The sequence below is a fragment of the Paramormyrops kingsleyae genome, chromosome 13 (assembly GCF_048594095.1).
Source record: "Paramormyrops kingsleyae isolate MSU_618 chromosome 13, PKINGS_0.4, whole genome shotgun sequence".
Classification (NCBI taxonomy): Eukaryota; Metazoa; Chordata; class Actinopteri; order Osteoglossiformes; family Mormyridae; genus Paramormyrops; species Paramormyrops kingsleyae.
This window is the reverse complement of record NC_132809.1, coordinates 4,499,475-4,524,253: the sequence shown is the minus strand read 5'-3', so window position 1 is coordinate 4,524,253 and position 24,779 is coordinate 4,499,475.

The following is a 24,779-nucleotide window of genomic DNA, read 5'->3' as shown; positions in this document are numbered from 1 at the left end:
ATACAGTGGAGTGGGATTGTATGATCTATTCTTTACAAAAATTTAGATTTGGTAAAAACTTTATACCCTGGATTAAACTATACTCTATTCCTCTACTTGACAAATAATAAGACAAATAATATTCAATCTGATTTTTCTTTCATCTTTCCTGCTCAACTCGAAGGGGTTGTCTCTTAAGGCCTTTATTGTTTGCTATTGCCATGTAACTCCTATCTGTTGTACTTTGAGCTAGTTGGCATTTGTAGGAATTGTGCAGGTGTTTTGGTCTCCCTTTATGCAGATGACCTGCTGCTATATCTGTCCTATATTGAGGTTTCGATCCCAGCTGCCCTGTCCATTCTTCAGGCATTTGCCCAGGTATCTGGATATAAACTGAACTTGTGTGAAAGTGAGATCTTTCGCATTAACACAGCTGCTAAATGACACCCCTTATATAAATTCCCCTTTAAAGTTGCTAATGACAGCTTCACTTATCTTGGCAAAACCATTACAAATAAATTTTATGATCACCTCAAGGCTAACTTCCTCCCACTGTTGTCTAGGATCCAGGACGATTGTGAACATTAGTTTATTTTGAATCTTTCTCTAACAGGTCGGATTAACGCCATTAAAATGAATGTTCTGCCGCTTCTCTCTTACTTGTTTCAAAACATCCCAGTGTATCTTCCTCAGGCCTTTTTTCGTAAAGCTGACAATTTGGTCTTGGAATTTGTTTGGAATAAGAAACACCATTTACAAAAGCCAAAAACCCAGAGGACTACCCTTGCCCATATTTAGATTGTATTATTGGGCTTGTAATATTCAAATTTTACAACTCTACCTTAGGGCTGAGGCCCCCGATTATTTACCGAAATGCCTAAACATGGAGAGAAATTCTGCCCATCCAGTCTCTTTAGAGGCTCTCCTGTGTCCACAGGGAATGTAGCACTTCACTGAAGACCTGGGCACAGTTTAAACGCCACTTCAGACTGCAGTCATATTCCAGTCACGTGCCTCTAATGGAGAATCACACTTTTCCACTCCTGCTCACAGACAATGCTTTTTCTTTCAGGTTTACATTAGTTGTCAGTGAGTTACAAGATCTTTATATTGACAGTGTCTTTGCTTCTTTTCAACAACTCTCAGACAAATATTCCCTTCCCAAACAGTGTTTCTTTAGATGCCTACAAGGCCGAAGTTTTGTGCATGTGTAATTTCCTAGGTGCCCTACCTTGCTGAATGACACACCTCTTGATTATTTTTTGATTCCAGCTATCTCTTTGAAAGGTCTAGTCTCTGATATCTATAACAAAGTTCATGTTCTGTGCTCTCAAGCCTCAAACACCATTAAGACCCTCTGGGAGATGGATTTTGGAGAGACAATATCAAATGATCTCTGGTTGGGTATCTTGAGTTGGGTGCATAATTCCTGTATTCATGCAAGACACCCTCCTATAGTGTGAACTTGTTCATCGAACCTACTACACCAACATTATGTAACGGATGACCAACACCTGCTACTACTCACAGGGAAACTCGATCTAGGTATCCACCTCCTGGTCACAACTAGATCTCAACTGTGATGTTGTTGCAGTGGTAGGGGTGGGTTCCGGGGTATAGACTGACTCCAACCTGACATGGTGCGTCTTTTTTGGGTGTGCTGATATGTGTCCACCTCATGGCTTCCTGCCCCTTCCCTCTAGTTAGCAGACTGACCTGATACAATATTATGAAACAGCAAATTCAACGCAGCAGGTAGTTTCCAGGACCTCCATGAATGTACAAATGAAAAAGAAACAGAGAAATCTTCTCAATGATCCCCAGCTACACTAATACAGCTTCTAGGACCTCCACGTATGTACAAATGAAAAAAAAAACAGAGAAATCATCTCAATGATCCCCAGCTACACTAATACTGCTTCCAGGACCTCCACGCATGTACAAATAAAAAAAAAACAGAGAAATCTTCTCAATGATCGCCAGCTACATTAATATAGCTTCCAGGACCTCCACACATATACAAATGAAAAAAAACAGAGAAATCTTCTCAATGATCCCCAGCTACACTAATACAGCTTCCAGAACCTCCACGCATGTACAAATAAAAAAAAACAGAGAAATCTTCTCAATGATCCCCAGCGACACTAATACAGCTTCCAGGACCTCCACGCATGTACAGTGATGCCGATTAAGCAAGAAGGTATTCCCAGAGAAAATTCAACAGGTACTCAATTAGATGCAGTTCTTCTATGTTTTTGTATGTCTAATTAAAATTATTTTATAATTAATTATTAGCATAACTTGCATTATAACATAAATAATGTTATGTACTTTATATTAGTGGTGAAATATTTTGTACACTTAATTCAGATTTCAAATTGTACTCTTCAGTAAATATAAGCCTGCTAAGTCAGACATTATTCCACACATGAACAAGACTGATGTAAATATTTTAAGGTTATTAACAGGGGCTGATATAACTGGTAAAGAAACACAAATTTGCCTTATAATGGTTAAAATGTTCTGTAATTTCTCATCATAATAGTGGACATGGTTTTGAGACACGCGTTATAATGACTGGAATGCCAACAACTGCATGGCTCGAATGGACTGAAGAAATGCAGCTGGAAAACTTTTATGAGTCGCCGGATTCCGTGTCACCTGGAACCTACGTCGCCATGCATAGCCCCAGCCATGTGCTTGAGCACCCGCCCCTTTCCTCCAGGATGCCTCAAGTGCCCTTTTCTTGGGTTTTTTGTTGTTGTTGTTGTTTTTTTTTTGTTTTTTTTTATGTGTATGTACGTATGGAGCCCTGTCTTTGCCCCTCAACAATAAAATGTAACTATTAATCTAAATTTTGCTAAATAAAAGGATCTGGCTTGCATCAGTCACATGACTGCCATTAACCAATGCTCGCCCTTGAGTGCAGAGTGCGCTCGTTACGAGCCGGGTACGAGCTCGCAAAGTGCACGCGCATTTTCTGCAGGCTGGGTGGTGCGGAGCTGGAGGAGAAGCAGGCAAATTAATTGGAAGGTACAGACTGCAACAAAATAGTAAATAGGGTGTACAGCGCACACTATAGTCTATAACAGGGGTGGCGAACCTGTTTGCCATAATGAGCCAAAAAAAAATCTTTATCGCTGCAAAGAGCCACACAACAGATGTGCAAACAACAGTATCACAAATTATACACTTAATTACATAACAGAATTGTTTTCATGTATTTTATTCAGCCTACCTCCTTTTATTTGACTCAGTGGGACACCTGACAGTCCTTGGTTTCCACAATCTTTTTTAGGTCTGGCTTGTATTCAGTTGTTGCTACTCGTAGTAACTCTTTTACATGTGTGTCAGTAAGAACAGAGCGATGCTTTGATTTCACTTGTTTCAGTGTCGAAAAAAGTAGAATGCTACGGTAGAATGGAGTGAAGTGAAATGGCGCTCAAGATTTGAAGCCTTAAAATGCGACAACGAAGTCTGGCATATCAAGCAGAATGGCTTTCCGTTTCTTTCAAAAAAAAAATATATAAATCCTCCCATTCAGATAAAAATGTTCTGTGCTCATCTTCGTATTTGCGCTTAGCTGTACGCTTCCCTGAGTCTGCCATGATGATTGACAGGCTACTAACGAACTTAGTCTATGTTAAATCGCGCGAGAGGTTGTGTAAAAAAAAAAAAAAAAACTCATTTAAATACATACCCCTTTATTGAAAATTTATGTTTTGACATTTTAAAAATAATTTGCAAGTGTAAACTGTCACGCCCGGCTCCGTTCGATCCTCGAGTGTGCCACGCCCCCTCATTATCACGTGTGCTTCCCCGATTGTGCCCAGCTGTTCCCTGTTATTTCGGCTTGTTTCGTGTATATTAGTCCGCGTCTCCCCCTGTTTGCCAGATCCGGCATTGTATTGTGACGTATTGTGTTCATGGATGTCTGCCTCTTCCCTATTAAAAACCCCGTTTGCCTGTCAGTCCGGCTCCACTCGCCTGCTTACCCGCTCGCTCACCCGCCGAACGTGACATAAACACAGAACATGTGGATAGATTGAAGAGCTGCAGGCGAGCAGTGAAAGAGCCGCAAGCGGCTCGCGAGCCGCGGGTTCGCCACCCCTGGTCTATAACAACAAATGAATTGAAATAAATGAGCGTGCTGTTTGTGCAACAGCGCGACAAACATTACCTGTCCTTTTATGAACTGCACAAGTAGTGGTGGTCATTAACTGCTAGCTAACTGGGTAAGGGTGTTACAAGGGGGTCTGTAGCTCTGTCCACCGTTTTAGGGAACATGTTTTGTTTTAAAGTAAGTTACAGGACTTTTCCCTTTTCTGGAGGGCTTTTATTTCACTAAAAACGATCTAATATGGATATCCACATAATTCCATATTAGATTTGTCAGCAATGTGAGTTGTTGTTATTCAGCCTGTTCTATCTTTTTTAACTTTGAGCACCCGCCCCTTTAAACGTCTCTGCATGGCCCTGCATAGCCCTGTGAACTGGTCACATAGTACAGAGCACCTAATTAAGGCAGTAACATTATTAAACCTGAGTCTTGCCAAACATAGCAGCTCATTGATGTTTGTTCAGTGCTCATTTTGAAGCAGGAAGTTTGGGTGTTCAGCCTTGAAGGTCCTCTACACATATTTAATATTTCATATTAATTGACTCTAAAATTGGAATCCCTTGTACATGCCCTAAAGTTAAATTAATTACTTAATACTAATATTGCCAATGCATACATTTCCTTCTTCTAATCAGGCATCTCGTTCTTCTTAGGTTCCAAGAGGACTGCTGGGAAAGAATCTTTGTACAAGACAATATCACTTGTTTTCTTCTCTTTGTGAACTATCTTCCTGATTGCTTGTATCACTGGACTAATTTTTCTTTGTAAGTTCTTGTTCGAATAGAACTTTACAGAGCTGGTGAAAATCTGCATTTACACTGTTTATTTACCATAATGCTCTTATATAAGATGAAATTTCAAAGGCAGGTGTTTGTCATTGCTGAAGAAGAGTTAATCCAATTTTCAATCCATTTTTTGTACCTCAGCATTGAAAAATGCTTTAGTTGGCAGAATAAGTAGTCTCTGATACTCCCACATATCTGAAGGCCTTTCTGCTTGTGTATCTTTTTGTATTTTAGCATTTCTTTTTTCAGTTTTTTAAGGAAATATATTTAAAATGAAACATTTCCCAACAGACTGACCACTGATGTCTTTTTTGAGTTGCACTGGCAGCTGGGGGACTGGAACCGTGAGGGGAACTGTAGAACCATAATTGGTTCTGGAACCGTGACCATGAAATTGTAATCATGACTGTGAGATTGTTGTACTATAACTTAAGTCAGAACTGTGACCGTGGAATTGGAAATGTGACAGGGAGTGTTACCATGGGGTTGGAACTGGATCTGTGACTGGGATTATGACTGGGACAGGAACTGTGACCATGGGACTGGAACTGTATCTGTAACTGAGGATGGATTCATGACCCTGAGTTTGGAACCGTGACAATCTGAGTGTAACAGTGACTGGAAATGTGACAGGGACTGTTACCATGAGACTGTAACTGTATCTGTGGCTGGGAGAGGAACCGTGATTGAGGGACGGTGATCGTGACTGTGGGAGTGTAACCATGACTGGGACTATAAGCAAAGTGCTTTCCTCCTTCCTTCTTCTTCCAGATCACATCGTTCATTTTCTCCACTTGACTGTAACATTTCTTCAGTTCAACAGAACAGTAGACATGAGGTGAAGATGGGGCTGAACACCAAGATAATCTCTAGTACGAAATCATCTCTATATGTGCCTGACATTAATCCAGAGGCTACAAGCTGTTGGGATCTCCAAGGCCTGGCGGTCAACAAAATTAGAAGTTTTTAGATTTGCCTGGAAAGAGAGCCTGTCTAAGTATAGACATGCACTAATGACTGCTAGGTCTATGTATCTCTCTAAACTAATAGAAAATAACAAAACCAATCCTAAATTCCTATTTGAATCTGTATCTAGGTTAACAAAGAATCGTTCAATGTTAAACTCACAAGTCCCAGAAGCTCTTGGTAGTGATGCCTTTATTGCGTTTTTTAACAATAAAATAACCACGATTAGACATACCATCACGAGCACGCCCACGGTTGCACACAACCACCAATCCTCTGCTAGCGCTAGTGTTATTAGTACTAATGACAACACCTTTGAATGTTTCACTCCTGTAGTGCAGACAGAACTCCTTCAGTTAATTTCCTCTTGCAAACCCACTACTAGCCTTGTTGACCCAATACCCACCAATCTACTTAAGGAAATTGCACCACTGATTAGCACTACATTGTTAGTCTTGGATATGTTCCTAAATCTTTTAAAATGGCTGTTATTAAACCTATCTTAAAGAAACCAAATCTTGAACCTCTTGGTGTCCTGGTAGACTCCGACCTCTGCTTCAGTGCTCACATAAATAGCATTACCAGTACGGCATTTTACCATCTACGGAACATAGCCAAGCTTCGGAAGATGCTTTCCTTTCAAGATGCAGAAAAACTAATACATGCCTTTATAACTTCTAGATTGGACTACTGCAATGCCCTCCTTTCGGGTTGTCCATCTGGATCCCTACATAAACTTCAGTTAGTACAAAATGCAGCTGCTAGAGTTCTCACAAAAACTAAAAAATTTGATCACATTAGCCCTATCCTATCTTCCCTGCACTGGCTACCGGTCAAGTTTAGGATTGATTACAAATTATTGCTATTGACCTACAAAACTCTGAATGGCCTTGCACCACAATATCTTAATGATCTTCTGGTCACTTACAACCCTTCTCGCCTGCTTCGTTCACAAGGAGCAGGATATCTATTAGTTCCTAAAGTAGACAGGGCTACGGCAGGCTGCAGAGCATTCTCCTACAGAGCTCCGCAGCTGTGGAATGGTCTCTCGGCGGATGTGCGGGATTCAGGCACACTCTCGCTTTTCAAGTCTAGATTAAAAACGCACTTGTATAGCTTAGCGTATAGGAAACCTAGTTCTGGTTCCAGCTAGTCCCTCACTCCCAGTCAGACTAACAGTATGAGGTGATGAGCTGGGTGGGGATCGGTGTCATTGGCTTTGGATAAACTGAGGCGTCAGTGCTGTCACTCTAGCTCTACACTAGAGTGCTGATGTTCAGGGAGTCCCCATGCCTGTGTTCCCGCCTGTCTCTCCCTCTTTCTCATGCTGCTATACCCAGATCTGCCGGAGCCTAGATGAATATTGCACTCGATCAGTTTGCTTGCACTGCCTCTGGTTTCCTCAACTGTGACTAATACACAATTTTTTCTTACTTCCTCCCTCACCCCTTCTGGGGTGTGCTCCCTGGAGCACAATGTCGTTGAAGAATTTATGCCTCTGCTGCCTACAAGACACTTACCTCCACCACCGGCAACTACCCTCCAACCTGCCTGCCCTTGGCTCAACACGATGCCTCGCCATCCTTCCCTGCGGCTGTGCCTCTATTAATCCTGCCATCGTGCATCAAGCACCACGTGCCTGCACCGGTCGGCCGCTGCATTGAGAAATATTTTTCAACCCCTGTATTAGCTTAGTCATTTCATCTTGTTTGTTTGACTCATCTGCCGGCCCCTGGAGGATGGGCTCCCCCTTTGGGTCTGGTTCCTCCCAAGGTTTCTTCCTCTTAGGGAGTTTTTCCTTGCCACCGTTGCCTTTGGCTTACTCAATGGGGGGTCCTTACGAGGCAGAAATGTAAAGCGCATTGAGACAATGTAATGTTGTGATAATGCGCTATATAAATAAAATTGAATTGAATTGAATTGAATTTCATGAGATGAAATATTTCTTCTTGGTTCTGTTGCCAGACCTTTATACATGATAAATGAGGCCATTACCACATCTAACATGCCAGTAAGGGAGGTGATCATATTGACCTGTAAAGTGACATTCCCTGGCATGAATGATGTGAATGATGACAAAAGGACTGGGACAGTGAGGACACTGTGCCTGTGACTGGAAGGTCACAGGTTCAAATCCCTTGCTTGGCAGAGTGATCTCACTGTTGGGCCCTTGTGCAAGGCCCTTCATCCCCAATTGCTCCAGGGACTGTCTGACCCTGCTTTGTAACTTGTATATTGCCTTGGAAAAAAAGATCTGCTGAATTCTTAATTGTAATGTTTGCATTTCTGTGACAGGCCTACAGGGGGAGCTACGTGCCGTGGAAGACTTTTGCTCCTCTGTGCTAATGTGTGCTGCTAATGAAACCTGCCATGCAAGTAAGTGTGTCCTGACTCACAGTGGTGCATGATGGGTACGTGTTAACAGCACCAGTTATCAGTATTATTAATTAATTATAAAACAGCATAAATCATCACTGATGTTATTTTGTAGTATTAGTACACAGTACACAGATGGAATGAAGTTAATTAGTAGTGATGCTGAAAAGGACGGCTCGTAAACCAGCTTGTGGTACTTCTGAGCCCACTAGACAGTGGTCTTGGTTTGCTTTGGGACATGCTTCGAACAGAGAGCACCATCTAGTGGGGTCAGAAAATACAGCAAATGTTTCATGAAGTGTCATTTTGGCCATCACTGATAATTAGGTATTGTTATAACGTTTTTAAGTAATGAAGCACTTTTCTGCCAATGTGAATAATAAAGTAAAGCGCCCTAAGCATTTCGACAACAAGAATCAAGGAATAACGCGGGTAATCCTTGTTAAAATGATCGTATGGTATTAATCCAGAAGCGAGTTGGGTATTTGCATATGTCCCAGCATGCCGCACTGTCATACTGAAAATAGCTACCAATGTTATAAACTAGAAATAATTCTCTTTAACACGAATATATTGTTTTAATTCAGTGTTTAATACAATGTATGTGAACAGCCTAGACAATAAGTTTTAGGGCTGAATTAATATGTTTTAACAAAATGTAGCGTTGAAGAGCCAAGTGTTTTCTGACCTATTTGCATATGTCCCAGCATGCTGCACTGTCATACTGAAAATAGCCGCAGTCTACCAATGTTATAAACTAGAAATAATTCTCTTTAACACGAATGTACTGTTTTAATTCAGTGTTTAATACAATGTATGTGAACAGCCTAGACAATAAGTTTTAGGGCTGAATTCATGTGTTTTAACAAAATGTAGCGTCGAAGAGCCAAGCACTGTCTGGCCTATTTGCATATGTCCCAGCATGCCTCACTGTCCTACAGAAAAAAGTCACTGTCTACTAACGTTGTAAACTAGAAATAATTCTCTTTAACATGAATGTGCTGTTTTTATTACAGTGTTTAATACAATGTATGTGAACAGCCTAGACAATAAGTTTTAGGGCTGAATTCATGTGTTTTAACATAATGTGGCATCGAAGAGCCAGGCGCTGTCTGGCCTATTTGCATATGTCCCAGCATGCCACACTGTCGTACTGAAAATGGACACTATCTACTAACGTCCCAGATAACACACATATGTTGAAATGACATTGATTCCATCTCAGACAAAAAGGTTGAAACAACGTTGATCTTCAATGTTCAACTTTATATCAACACTGAATCGAGGTTTTACCACCATAAATTTTTCAATATTCAAAATCTGACCAAAAATCAATTCAGTTTCAACGTTGATAATTTGACACTGACCTTAATTCAACGTGTTTAACTATAATTCAACGTTGAAACAATAACGTGGTGCTAAATGGGGTTTTAAAATAGAAATAATTCTCTTTAACATAAATATACTGTTTTAATACACTGTTTGATATAACCTATGTGAATAGACTAGACAATAAGGTTTGGGGCTGAACTAAATGTGGCGTCGATGATTCAAGCGCTGTCTGGCCTATTTGCATATGTCCCAGCATGCACGAGAGACATTGTGTAAAAACTTTTGCTTCAAGATTCGAAATGGAAGTTAACCGACAAAGCTTTGCAGATTTCATAAAACAAGACACCGCAATAATTGCGTCCGATCCAGCGATGGGCCCCTCTGCCAAACCCAACATGGACGCCTCGCAAGCGAGACAGCGAAAGCAGTGCACTATGGGTAACCGATCTCCTGCCTCTCAAATCTATCAAGAAAAAATTAAATACGTTTTTGAACAAACTGCTGCGTTTTTTCTAACCGTGGTGACATGGGCACAGCGCGAGCTGGTGAGACAGGGTAAGCATTGGACTCGGACATGATTATGGCAGAGTGTACAGACCTCGCCCCACTGTCTCGCTTGGTTGGTCGGTGGTTGCGTGGGGGATCGCCCGTACAAACACTGTTGTGTTTAATTGCTGTAGAAGCTAGTGAACGGCATGTATCAGCATACATCAAAAGCATTTTAAAAACTTTGGTAGAATTCTTATTTTAAAATACGTATAAATGTGTTATAAAGCATTTGACAAATGATAATTAATAAAGAATTCAAGCATGTTATCTCACGCGCGAGATTATAGCAACAGAAGTGTGTTTTTCTTATAGCCCAGGTCACCAACTGTCAAGAATTTAGGATATCGTTTTTATTATTTAAAATAAGGTGGGCATTATTATTTAATTACATTTAATAGGAACTAGTAAGCTGCATTTAGAATTAATCGCTAGGCAGATGGACTGTCCTACGACCTACAAGTTAAAAACATATTGCACCAAAGCAGGGTCAATAGTCTTTAAAAGAATAAAATACATTACAGGTGTTTATTGATGAATCATTTTAAATGTGTTTTAAGGGTAATAGCTGTTATCAGCGTGCTTGTAACGGTGCTCTGGGCGCATTAATCTTTTCTGGCTAGAGATGAAAGAGGGTGTTGCGTTTTTAAATGGTAAAAACAATAGCTGTGAGAGAGATGGAGAATACCGGTTATGTCAAAATGACAGGTTGGGTCAAAGGTCACAAAGGTCAAATAAATCAAAAAGTGACAGGTCCGGGCTGCAAGCCAGGTGACGTCATGAGATGCTATATATTGGAGCTAAGAATGAGAGGAGGAGCTGGGTCTGACGTCCAGTAAAAAACGCTTAGCAGTAGTTTGACCGTGTGTGTGTGTGTGTGTGTGCGTGAAAGCCGACACCCCCCTGCAGCAGTAGCAGTTTGGCCTTGTGTGGTAGTTTTTTTCAAACTTGTGTTTTTCCTCATGCAACCTATGTACATCCCGATAGGTCAAATCCCGGTCAAACTGTAATTTGGGTCACACATCAAGTTGGACATTTTGTATTTCAGTAAATTTTGTCTTTTCCCCCGACTCCCCCCATACCGTCTGCGCAGTTAAAACGTACATCGAAATAGACATCAGATAAAACTTGACAGGACGTATATTTCTCCTTAAAGAATACTAAGAAGTAACCAACCGCAGATATTTTTAGTATGCCGAGAAGGGTTTCCCTCCTTTGGTAGACACAAGTACCCCCACCCAGTATCATCAAGGCCTTGCACTACTGGAAAGAGAAAACTACACGGGACCTGCATAGAGTAAGTATATTATTTCTTTTACGCGTGTTTTATGATAAACACCATACAATAAAATAACTTAAAATAATTATTTTATTTTTAGAGATTCAGCTATTTTGGGTTTGTTTTTTTTCTCTACGGGAGACGCTGCGGATAGAAAACTCCATATAGTGAGTATATTATTTCTTTTATACATATGATAAACGCTACACATTAAACACTATACATTATAACTTATTCTAATAATAGGTATTCCCTGTTTTCTATGTACAAGAGAGACGGCGCGGACCGGTCAAGAGAAAATCTACGCAAGACCTGAATCAGCAGGTATGGACGGAGCAACACCCCCCCCTCCTATACCTGAAGCGCTATTAAATGAAATAGACAACATCAACAACGCTAATAATGATGAAAATGATGCGGTTTACTTTGCTCAACACGACTCGCCACCCGCAGCGTCTGGTGAAGCGACGGCCCAAGAGCCCTGTTTGCTACCATCCTTAGAGACATTATTAATAACCTTCCTGTGCTGTTAGGGTCGGCACCGACCCATTTTTAAGTTTAACATGCATAAAAGCACCACATATATTTGTGCATACTCTTAAAACGGAAGGCTCCATATTGAACCTTTTAGATTGGTACATATATGACACTCCTTGGACATTCTCAATTAAAAGAAATGGCACCTTTTTGAAGGCAATGGTTATATTTCCTCTGGTTAGAACCCCTATAGTTCTATATAACACACCCAAGAACCTTTTTTTCGAAATATATACTGCATCAAAGCTTTTTGACTTTGTCAGGAATCTCTATTTAAACTAAATAAATTAAAACAAAATCAAGGTAAGGCATCCCCACACATGTAAGGTAAGATAAGACCAGTTCAGTTTATTTATATAATTCTCTAGAGGTTTATTTTATCATTATTTTTTATTGAAAACGAGAGGAATGCTGTCAAAAGAAAGGTCCACAAGGCCACACCAAAAATATTAAAACCAGTCTTTTCATGGATAAGGAAGCCTAACAAGGTAACCAAGAAGTAAGAAACAAATTGGATGATAAATAATTGTTTTGAGGGTATCTTATGGCTGATGTACTGTAAGACACGTGCTGCTTGACACCGACCCGTCTAACATAAGAGACAGGAACAGAAAGCTAACATAGGCCGAAGGTTAAGCGTGTTAAATGAAAGGCAGCGGGATAATTCCCCATAATGCCGCACTATAACAAAATCAAACGCGACGTGAAAATGTTTAATAGACCTCAATAAAAATGTCAGGGACGTCTACGACAAACGCAGATTGTTGACTAGTGCGGAAACTGCCTTTTGGATACCGAACTGTAAAAACTAGCAGCATCGCAAAAAGGGTGTTGTAAGTCTTTAAAAATATTTCATCGAATGAATTTGTTAGTGTAACATGAAAGTGTTTCAAAGATGTACAGATGTTTTAAAATGTAATATGAAAGTTTTTCAAAGTAAGATGTACAGATGTTTTAAAATGTAACATGAAAGTTTTTCAAAGTAAGATGTACAGATGTTTTAAAAAATGTAACATGAAAGTTTTTCAAAGTAAGATGTACAGATGCTTTAAAAATGTTCGGGTGTTTTATTTTCTAGACGCGTTGTACAAAAACGTTTTGTTATGTGTACGCAGCGCAAGCATGTTTGTACAAAGTTTTATGCATTCATTTTGCGAATCAGTTTTGAAATCTAATATGGCTTTTATTTTACAAAAACAAAGTTGCAAAAAATTTGTAGGCTCTTTATCAAAGCAGATTTTGTTAATATAACAGTTAAACAAGTTTTTTTTTTTATTATTTTCAAAGTTGCACAAGGGTTTTAAAATGTAACATGTACACGTGTGTTTTATTTTTCAAACTTGTACAAAAATGTGTGTGTACATTTATCAAATGAGTTTTAAAATGTAACATGTACAGGTATTTTATTATTCAAAATAAAAGTTGTACATACATTTTGTTATATGTATGCAGCACGGTCATGTTTTTAAAATGTACTAATTTTTACGGGGTGGTGGGCACCTCTCGTGGAATCTATCAATCTTTAGCAGCTTTTGAACCCTGAGCCACAAGGGGACTGGGGCTTTTAACCGTGAGACTCGACACCTACACATTAGATCCTTACTTCAGCAATGGTTCCCATGTACCCAGTGTATAGGGTCAGGTCCATCGCAAGAGAATGTCTCCGCCGTGAGAGAACGATCCACCAGCATTTTGTGTGTCAACGAATCTGTAACCATTCTTTCCATTCATTATATGCTGAGTTTTCCAAAACTGTTTTTTAGCTGAAGCATAAAAAGCTGTAACTTCGAGTGCACCTGGTTTAATAGCATTTTATTTATAACAGTAGGAGCTTGTAAACTGCATTTAGCGGTCGCATTAAAACACATTAAAAACTTGAAAGAATAAAGCCTTAGTTATTTTTAATAAAGACGGCTTTCTAGTAAATGGTTTTCCTACAAGGTGATCCCGTGGCCTATACTTAAGACATCCGGGCGCCTGATTTGAGATGTTTACTGAGGACGGTATGTTAAGTTAACAGTAGTGACTGAGTTTTTTGCACTATTTGTTTATTGTTTGTTGTGTGTTCTACATACATGTTTTCACTGGAGGATCTGCTTTTATTCTCATTGTACATGTGTATAGTGACAATAAAAAGGCATCCATTCATTCATATAATATGTCGGACACAATGGCTCTGAGTACGAGGGAGTCTGCGGTGAGGCGCACGAGCTGCTAGCTGATGTAACGCTGCGAACAGTGGGGCTCTGACATTCTTAAGGTGCGGCTAACTATCCCCGAGACACTTTAGCCAGGATCGTGTATATTTGCGCTTAATGCTGCTGTCAATGTCAGGGTTTTGTTGACTCTTATAGGGAGCTGGCGAGCAATAACATTTTTTAGCTGGTCCTTTTCATTCAGTACATACACGCTTTAGAAGAAAACCTAATCACCATTAAAATAAATAAATAAATAAATAAATGTACAAAACTATTGAAATCTCCCAGAAGCATGTGCATATTTTTCTGGTTTGCGTGTGTGTGTGTGCGTGGTTGCCTAAGCCCAGTCGGCCTAGTGTTTGATAGGTGATGGAGAAGCGTACGGTCGTGGGGACAATAAACTACATGCGCCTATGCCAACATGTGTTTAAGTACTGTATAGCGACAAACATGGACGCTTTCTTTAACGTAAAACAGTTAAAGGCTCATTCGGTTTTGTTAACATTCTTAATTTTTTTAATTTCAAGTAGCCTCTAATCACCTTACATTAGTTCTGATTTACCGTAGTCACCAATTAGAGTATTTTAAAACAATGTCACTGAAATGTCACCACATGTTAAAACTATCAAGGAAACATGATTATATCAGCGGAACAAACCAGTCGCCGGTATGTATAGACAGATCATGTGTTGCTCATCAATCGACAGCATTTTGAAATCTATTTGTATTTAGACAAATATATAGGGAATAAAGCGTTGTGTTTTAAAAGCAGACATTGAGGCCGAATTTAAATTGGTCACAATTGTATTTTTTTCCGCAGCTAGAAGTGTCGGCTGAGCCTGATTTTAATTGGCATGTCGGTTTAGGATTCTTGCAGTAGAAGTTATGCAGTGAATTGCGGTACTCTGAAATTAAGTGATATGTGTATTAGAATCGTGAAGCGTCATCTTCCTTTGTTTTAGGTTCACCCCAGGCATTTTATGAATTGTAATGTAATATCAGACAGTGTGTGATGAATTTCTGAAGGCATGTTATATATGACCATTTCGTGGAAGCGTCTCATGGAAAAATGTAGTTGCAGTTTGTCAGGACTAAAGACTGGCTAATATGACATGGTGAACAAGTCCTGTGGTTAAAGAATGCCTGCCTGCTGCTTAAAACATTGTGTTGTATGCCGAATATTTCTTGCCCATAGACTACATGTTGCTATACTGTTCCTTTATAATATTCAAGTATTATTTTTTAAATCATTTAATGAAATAGGTAAATATCTCATCATTGATGACTATGGTCCACCTGAGTGACAAGTAACCTGTCCTGGACAGAGGTTTCTTTAAGGCCTGTTGTGGGAACCCCATGGTGTAGCATTAAGAGAAAGAATACAGGGAGTGGTACAAATGAGCAGTTGTCCTGCCCCCTTTTACTCATTTTGGATGCTTAAATTACTAAATTGTGATTTTACTGCTAATCTGTATGATTCTATGGTCTGAGTGAGTCTCCAGTACTACATGAATGGTAAACTTAAAAACTCTACTTCTCTTAGCTTAATGATATTTTCTTTTACTGTGTACGATTGGTAGAAATTAAAATCCTGATTTGCCTCTCAGCTTGTGTGTGTGTGTGTGTGTGTGTGTGTGTGTGTGCATGCATGCGGTGTATCAACAATGACAATTAATCTCTAAATTCTAAACAAACCCACATATAAAACCCCCTCCCCACCCTCGCCAGACACCTATAAAGCACAGCATTCTTGCTCTCACCCCCCTCTCATTTTGTGAAAAGCATGTCTGTTGCCAAGACTACAGCTCGTGTCTTGAGTCGTACATACTATGACCCCAGTCACCCGGGGTCATACGGAGGGGCCTCCAGACTGCAGAGAGCCGTGCAGGAAGATACGGGGAAAAAAAGTGGCTACTGATGACATCAGAGAGTGGCTGTCTATGCAAGACAGTTATACTATCTGAATTTAATTAGCGAATGGGCTGATACTTGGCAGATGAAATTATGTAAGGTAATCCATGCAGGGAGCAGAAATATAAAGTACAGATATTTTACTTCTATCCCCTTTTTTGAATATGGGTGTTATATTAGCATGCTTCCAATCTGATGGTACCACACCCGCACTTTTCAAGCTGAAAGAAAATACAATTTGACTTGGACATCCTCTCTTTTAACGTTTGGTTAAATGGTGAAATGGGTGATTTTATGACTTTTTAAAAGTTTCTGAAAAGTTCTTTCTTCAAACTCATTACCCGCATCCGTGTGTAACTTGAGGGGCACGCCTCCTCGGTTAAAATAAAATCAAAGGCCTCCGTTACAACCACCCCTGTCTTGTTTCTTAACACACGCAAGTAGGCCTTTTAGGAAAAAAAATCAATCACCGTAAGGAGATACTTTAACCTGTCGTTGTACGTCACCAGCCCTTACATGTCGCATAAACCGGCCTGCCGCTGATTCATGGCTCTCGGTATTAAACACTCTGTTCCTGGGGAAATTCTTTTTAGCCGGCTTATGTAAAGTATAACTGTCTTGCATAGACAGCCACTCTCTGATGTCATCAGTAGCCACTTTTTTTCCCCGTATCTTCCTGCACGGCTCTCTGCAGTCTGGAGGCCCCTCCGTATGACCCCGGGTGACTGGGGTCATAGTATGTACGACTCAAGACACGAGCTGTAGTCTTGGCAACAGACATGCTTTTCACAAAATGAGAGGGGGGTGAGAGCAAGAATGCTGTGCTTTATAGGTGTCTGGCGAGGGTGGGGAGGGGGTTTTATATGTGGGTTTGTTTAGAATTTAGAGATTAATTGTCATTGTTGATACACCGCATGCATGCACACACACACACACACACACACACACACACACAAGCTGAGAGGCAAATCAGGATTTTAATTTCTACCAATCGTACACAGTAAAAGAAAATATCATTAAGCTAAGAGAAGTAGAGTTTTTAAGTTTACCATTCATGTAGTACTGGAGACTCACTCAGACCATAGAATCATACAGATTAGCAGTAAAATCACAATTTAGTAATTTAAGCATCCAAAATGAGTAAAAGGGGGCAGGACAACTGCTCATTTGTACCACTCCCTGTATTCTTTCTCTTAATGCTACACCATGGGGTTCCCACAACAGGCCTTAAAGAAACCTCTGTCCAGGACAGGTTACTTGTCACTCAGGTGGACCATAGTCATCAATGATGAGATATTTACCTATTTCATTAAATGATTTAAAAAATAATACTTGAATATTATAAAGGAACAGTATAGCAACATGTAGTCTATGGGCAAGAAATATTCGGCATACAACACAATGTTTTAAGCAGCAGGCAGGCATTCTTTAACCACAGGACTTGTTCACCATGTCATATTAGCCAGTCTTTAGTCCTGACAAACTGCAACTACATTTTTCCATGAGACGCTTCCACGAAATGGTCATATATAACATGCCTTCAGAAATTCATCACACACTGTCTGATATTACATTACAATTCATAAAATGCCTGGGGTGAACCTAAAACAAAGGAAGATGACGCTTCACGATTCTAATACACATATCACTTAATTTCAGAGTACCGCAATTCACTGCATAACTTCTACTGCAAGAATCCTAAACCGACATGCCAATTAAAATCAGGCTCAGCCGACACTTCTAGCTGCGGAAAAAAATACAATTGTGACCAATTTAAATTCGGCCTCAATGTCTGCTTTTAAAACACAACGCTTTATTCCCTATATATTTGTCTAAATACAAATAGATTTCAAAATGCTGTCGATTGATGAGCAACACATGATCTGTCTATACATACCGGCGACTGGTTTGTTCCGCTGATATAATCATGTTTCCTTGATAGTTTTAACATGTGGTGACATTTCAGTGACATTGTTTTAAAATACTCTAATTGGTGACTACGGTAAATCAGAACTAATGTAAGGTGATTAGAGGCTACTTGAAATTAAAAAAATTAAGAATGTTAACAAAACCGAATGAGCCTTTAACTGTTTTACGTTAAAGAAAGCGTCCATGTTTGTCGCTATACAGTACTTAAACACATGTTGGCATAGGCGCATGTAGTTTATTGTCCCCACGACCGTACGCTTCTCCATCACCTATCAAACACTAGGCCGACTGGGCTTAGGCAACCACGCACACACACACACGCAAACCAGAAAAATATGCACATGCTTCTGGGAGATTTCAATAGTTTTGTACATTTATTTATTTATTTATTTATTTTAATGGTGATTAGGTTTTCTTCTAAAGCGTGTATGTACTGAATGAAAAGGACCAGCTAAAAAATGTTATTGCTCGCCAGCTCCCTATAAGAGTCAACAAAACCCTGACATTGACAGCAGCATTAAGCGCAAATATACACGATCCTGGCTAAAGTGTCTCGGGGATAGTTAGCCGCACCTTAAGAATGTCAGAGCCCCACTGTTCGCAGCGTTACATCAGCTAGCAGCTCGTGCGCCTCACCGCAGACTCCCTCGTACTCAGAGCCATTGTGTCCGACATATTATATGAATGAATGGATGCCTTTTTATTGTCACTATACACATGTACAATGAGAATAAAAGCAGATCCTCCAGTGAAAACATGTATGTAGAACACACAACAAACAATAAACAAATAGTGCAAAAAACTCAGTCACTACTGTTAACTTAACATACCGTCCTCAGTAAACATCTCAAATCAGGCGCCCGGATGTCTTAAGTATAGGCCACGGGATCACCTTGTAGGAAAACCATTTACTAGAAAGCCGTCTTTATTAAAAATAACTAAGGCTTTATTCTTTCAAGTTTTTAATGTGTTTTAATGCGACCGCTAAATGCAGTTTACAAGCTCCTACTGTTATAAATAAAATGCTATTAAACCAGGTGCACTCGAAGTTACAGCTTTTTATGCTTCAGCTAAAAAACAGTTTTGGAAAACTCAGCATATAATGAATGGAAAGAATGGTTACAGATTCGTTGACACACAAAATGCTGGTGGATCGTTCTCTCACGGCGGAGACATTCTCTTGCGATGGACCTGACCCTATACACTGGGTACATGGGAACCATTGCTGAAGTAAGGATCTAATGTGTAGGTGTCGAGTCTCACGGTTAAAAGCCCCAGTCCCCTTGTGGCTCAGGGTTCAAAAGCTGCTAAAGATTGATAGATTCCACGAGAGGTGCCCACCACCCCGTAAAAATTAGTACATTTTAAAAACATGACCGTGCTGCATACATATAACAAAATGTATGTACAACTTTTATTTTGAATAATAAAATACCTGTACATGTTACATTTTAAAACTCATTTGATAAATGTACACACACATTTTTGTACAAGTTTGAAAAATAAAACACACGTGTACATGTTACATTTTAAAACCCTTGTGCAACTTTGAAAATAATAAAAAAAAAAACTTGTTTAACTGTTATATTAACAAAATCTGCTTTGATAAAGAGCCTACAAATTTTTTGCAACTTTGTTTTTGTAAAATAAAAGCCATATTAGATTTCAAAACTGATTCGCAAAATGAATGCATAAAACTTTGTACAAACATGCTTGCGCTGCGTACACATAACAAAACGTTTTTGTACAACGCGTCTAGAAAATAAAACACCCGAACATTTTTAAAGCATCTGTACATCTTACTTTGAAAAACTTTCATGTTACATTTTTTAAAACATCTGTACATCTTACTTTGAAAAACTTTCATGTTACATTTTAAAACATCTGTACATCTTACTTTGAAAAACTTTCATATTACATTTTAAAACATCTGTACATCTTTGAAACACTTTCATGTTACACTAACAAATTCATTCGATGAAATATTTTTAAAGACTTACAACACCCTTTTTGCGATGCTGCTAGTTTTTACAGTTCGGTATCCAAAAGGCAGTTTCCGCACTAGTCAACAATCTGCGTTTGTCGTAGACGTCCCTGACATTTTTATTGAGGTCTATTAAACATTTTCACGTCGCGTTTGATTTTGTTATAGTGCGGCATTATGGGGAATTATCCCGCTGCCTTTCATTTAACACGCTTAACCTTCGGCCTATGTTAGCTTTCTGTTCCTGTCTCTTATGTTAGACGGGTCGGTGTCAAGCAGCACGTGTCTTACAGTACATCAGCCATAAGATACCCTCAAAACAATTATTTATCATCCAATTTGTTTCTTACTTCTTGGTTACCTTGTTAGGCTTCCTTATCCATGAAAAGACTGGTTTTAATATTTTTGGTGTGGCCTTGTGGACCTTTCTTTTGACAGCATTCCTCTCGTTTTCAATAAAAAATAATGATAAAATAAACCTCTAGAGAATTATATAAATAAACTGAACTGGTCTTATCTTACCTTACATGTGTGGGGATGCCTTACCTTGATTTTGTTTTAATTTATTTAGTTTAAATAGAGATTCCTGACAAAGTCAAAAAGCTTTGATGCAGTATATATTTCGAAAAAAAGGTTCTTGGGTGTGTTATATAGAACTATAGGGGTTCTAACCAGAGGAAATATAACCATTGCCTTCAAAAAGGTGCCATTTCTTTTAATTGAGAATGTCCAAGGAGTGTCATATATGTACCAATCTAAAAGGTTCAATATGGAGCCTTCCGTTTTAAGAGTATGCACAAATATATGTGGTGCTTTTATGCATGTTAAACTTAAAAATGGGTCGGTGCCGACCCTAACAGCACAGGAAGGTTATTAATAATGTCTCTAAGGATGGTAGCAAACAGGGCTCTTGGGCCGTCGCTTCACCAGACGCTGCGGGTGGCGAGTCGTGTTGAGCAAAGTAAACCGCATCATTTTCATCATTATTAGCGTTGTTGATGTTGTCTATTTCATTTAATAGCGCTTCAGGTATAGGAGGGGGGGGTGTTGCTCCGTCCATACCTGCTGATTCAGGTCTTGCGTAGATTTTCTCTTGACCGGTCCGCGCCGTCTCTCTTGTACATAGAAAACAGGGAATACCTATTATTAGAATAAGTTATAATGTATAGTGTTTAATGTGTAGCGTTTATCATATGTATAAAAGAAATAATATACTCACTATATGGAGTTTTCTATCCGCAGCGTCTCCCGTAGAGAAAAAAAACAAACCCAAAATAGCTGAATCTCTAAAAATAAAATAATTATTTTAAGTTATTTTATTGTATGGTGTTTATCATAAAACACGCGTAAAAGAAATAATATACTTACTCTATGCAGGTCCCGTGTAGTTTTCTCTTTCCAGTAGTGCAAGGCCTTGATGATACTGGGTGGGGGTACTTGTGTCTACCAAAGGAGGGAAACCCTTCTCGGCATACTAAAAATATCTGCGGTTGGTTACTTCTTAGTATTCTTTAAGGAGAAATATACGTCCTGTCAAGTTTTATCCGATGTCTATTTCGATGTACGTTTTAACTGCGCAGACGGTATGGGGGGAGTCGGGGGAAAAGACAAAATTTACTGAAATACAAAATGTCCAACTTGATGTGTGACCCAAATTACAGTTTGACCGGGATTTGACCTATCGGGATGTACATAGGTTGCATGAGGAAAAACACAAGTTTGAAAAAAACTACCACACAAGGCCAAACTGCTACTGCTGCAGGGGGGTGTCGGCTTTCACGCACACACACACACACACACACGGTCAAACTACTGCTAAGCGTTTTTTACTGGACGTCAGACCCAGCTCCTCCTCTCATTCTTAGCTCCAACTTGTTCATTCTCACAGGGTTTCTTTCAGTCTCGCGCAGCACAACTCTCAGCTCTCCGGCATCGCTCTCTCCGAGTCCTTTGCGGATTATCCAAAGCCACGGGACCTTACCACGGTACCGCACCAGACACAGCATCGCTCTCTCCGAGCCCTTTTCCACGGATTCTCCAAAGCCAGGGACCTTACCACGGTACAGCGTACGCTCACACTCCAGCAGGTAACCCACCCCACTCAGACCCAGTGTTTGAGACCTTAACGCACCAACCCCCTGCTCAGTCCCCTGCTCGGCACCCGGTGGATGCAGACAAAACACCACACTCATAAGCACTCTCCTCAATATAAAATAATAATAATAATTAAATAATAATAAATAATTAAATTATAATAAATAATTAAATTATAATAATTATAATAAATAAATAAACTATATACAAATAAACCCCTATCCCAACGCTCAACTGGCTCACAGCCAAAAAAAAAGAGGCACCTCATGACGTCACCTGGCTTGCAGCCTGGACCTGTCACTTTTTGATTTATTTGACCTTTGTGACCTTTGACCCAACCTGTCATTTTGACATAACCGGTATTCTCCATCTCTCTGCTGTGTTTTGTTATTTTAAGCAAATGCGCTATTTTATGTCAGTAAAAGCATAGCCAGTATGTTTTTAGGGTGAAATTATACGGTCTAGCATTGTTTCACTTGTTTAGATATGCCACACAGCTAATGGTCACAATGGGGGAACGGGGTTCAGCTACTGAAGACATTAACTGTTTTTGTTAATGTTTAAAGGTATAAAAAGCTTTAGCTGTATTTGTTAAATTGGTATAAAAATTCAGCCTTAACTACAGGAGTAAAACAAACACCCCCACAAGCGCCGCAAAGCCACGGTACACGCACAAGCGCGCACTCAAGGGTTGGCCTGCGAAACAGTTGTAATTTTCTCTAGCCGACAGCAGGCGCGCCCTAACAAAATGGGTATTACAGGGCCCCTAACAGCCACAACTGCACGCTCCTTATAAAAAACACCAGACATACACTCACCTAAAGGATTATTAGGAACACCTGTTCAATTTCTCATTAATGCAATTATCTAATCAACCAATCACATGGCAGTTGCTTCAATGCATTTAGGGGTGTGGTCCTGGTCAAGACAATCTCCTGAGCTCCAAACTGAATGTCAGAATGGGAAAGAAAGGTGATTTAAGCAATTTTGAGCATGGCATGGTTGTTGGTGCCAGACGGGCCGGTCTGAGTATTTCACAATCTGCTCAGTTACTGGGATTTTCACACACAACCATTTCTAGGGTTTACAAAGAATGGTGTGCAAAGGGAAAAACATCCAGTATGCGGCAGTCCTGTGGGCGAAAATGCCTTGTTGATGCTAGAGGTCAGAGGAGAATGGGCCGACTGATTCAAGCTGATAGAAGAGCAACTTTGATTGAAATAACCACTCATTACAACCGAGGTATGCAGCAAAGCATTTGTGAAGCCACAACACGCACAACCTTGAGGCGGATGGGCTACAACAGCAGAAGACCCCACCGGGTACCACTCATCTCCACTACAAATAGGAAAAAGAGTCTACAATTTGCATGAGCTCACCAAAATTGGACAGTTGAAGACTGGAAAAATGTTGCCTGGTCTGATGAGTCTCGATTTCTGTTGAGACATTCAAATGGTAGAGTCAGAATTTGGCATAAACAGAATGATCATGCCTTGTTACCACTGTGCAGGCTGGTGGTCGTGGTGTAATGGTGTGGGGGATGTTTTCTTGGCACACTTTAGGCCCCTTATGGTTTAGCCGCGCTAATTCCTTCCTACAACCCTGGGGGCTAAGCCCCCCTTGTCTTTCAATCTTAGTGACGTCCCTGGTTCAGAGGGTTATTGATACAGTTTTAAATAAGAGACATACATTAAATGAGAGGCATGTTGCTGGCCACCCTAAACGAGGACCCAGCATGATGTTGGCCACTGCTGCTGGGCTGCTGTCACAGTTGGTGATTTTTGCTACCTGACTCGATGGTGATCTCAGCCATGGTCCATCTCCTGACCCTCATTATATTTCGTGAATGTAAACCCGTTTAAGTTCACTGCTGCACAGTGGGAAGCAAGTAATCAACTCTGGCGTGTACTGACAACGTAAAATTCAAATAATACTTATCGACGTCAAATATGTGTATCTACATGCAACTAACCAACTATTCAATCGGACTCAGGATGTGCAACAATACCATGTCCTTTTACAAAACAATACTGATATACTTTAGTTTGTGTTCACTAAAGGGGGGGGTGAGGCCATTGAAGCACCATGCTTGCATTGGTTATAGGACAGACATCTGATCGTGTTAAATCCCTAAAAAACGAAAATAACATAACACTACAGTCACCGCGTCCTGTCAGCTGGATGGAAGGATACTTTTTTTTTCCATACACTGGGAAAGTTGGCCGGTGAAACAAAACAGGACACAGACAGAAAAGAACCCCACAACTCTCCTCACTGATCTGTCACTCGAAGGTCAACCCCACCCCCCACAGGACCATAGCTCAGCCAAGGCTGGTGATGTTGGAACGGCCACCGGGGGTGCGCCACTTTGCGGTGGCCAGGGCGCCTAGGGACATTGTCATCAGCTTGGGCACCTGAAAGGCAGCAACAGACTAATTTCAGAAAGGGCTTCAACCGGATATGTGCAGTGATCATTTTCCATATAGAGTTTAAATATTTTAAGGTCCTTCCAGCAAAAATGAACTACAAATAAACTACAAATTTGCCTCAAAATGGCTATTTCCATGGCAATTATGGATGTTCAGTTGTTAATAATAAAAATATTTATTTATTAATTAAATGTTTATTTATACTCAAAGCTTCATAAAACCACACGGCCAAGATTATATGCTAATCCTGGCTCTACAGAGGACGGCAAAATAGCGCATTGATATTTGTACTCATGCACCAAATTTATCGACCC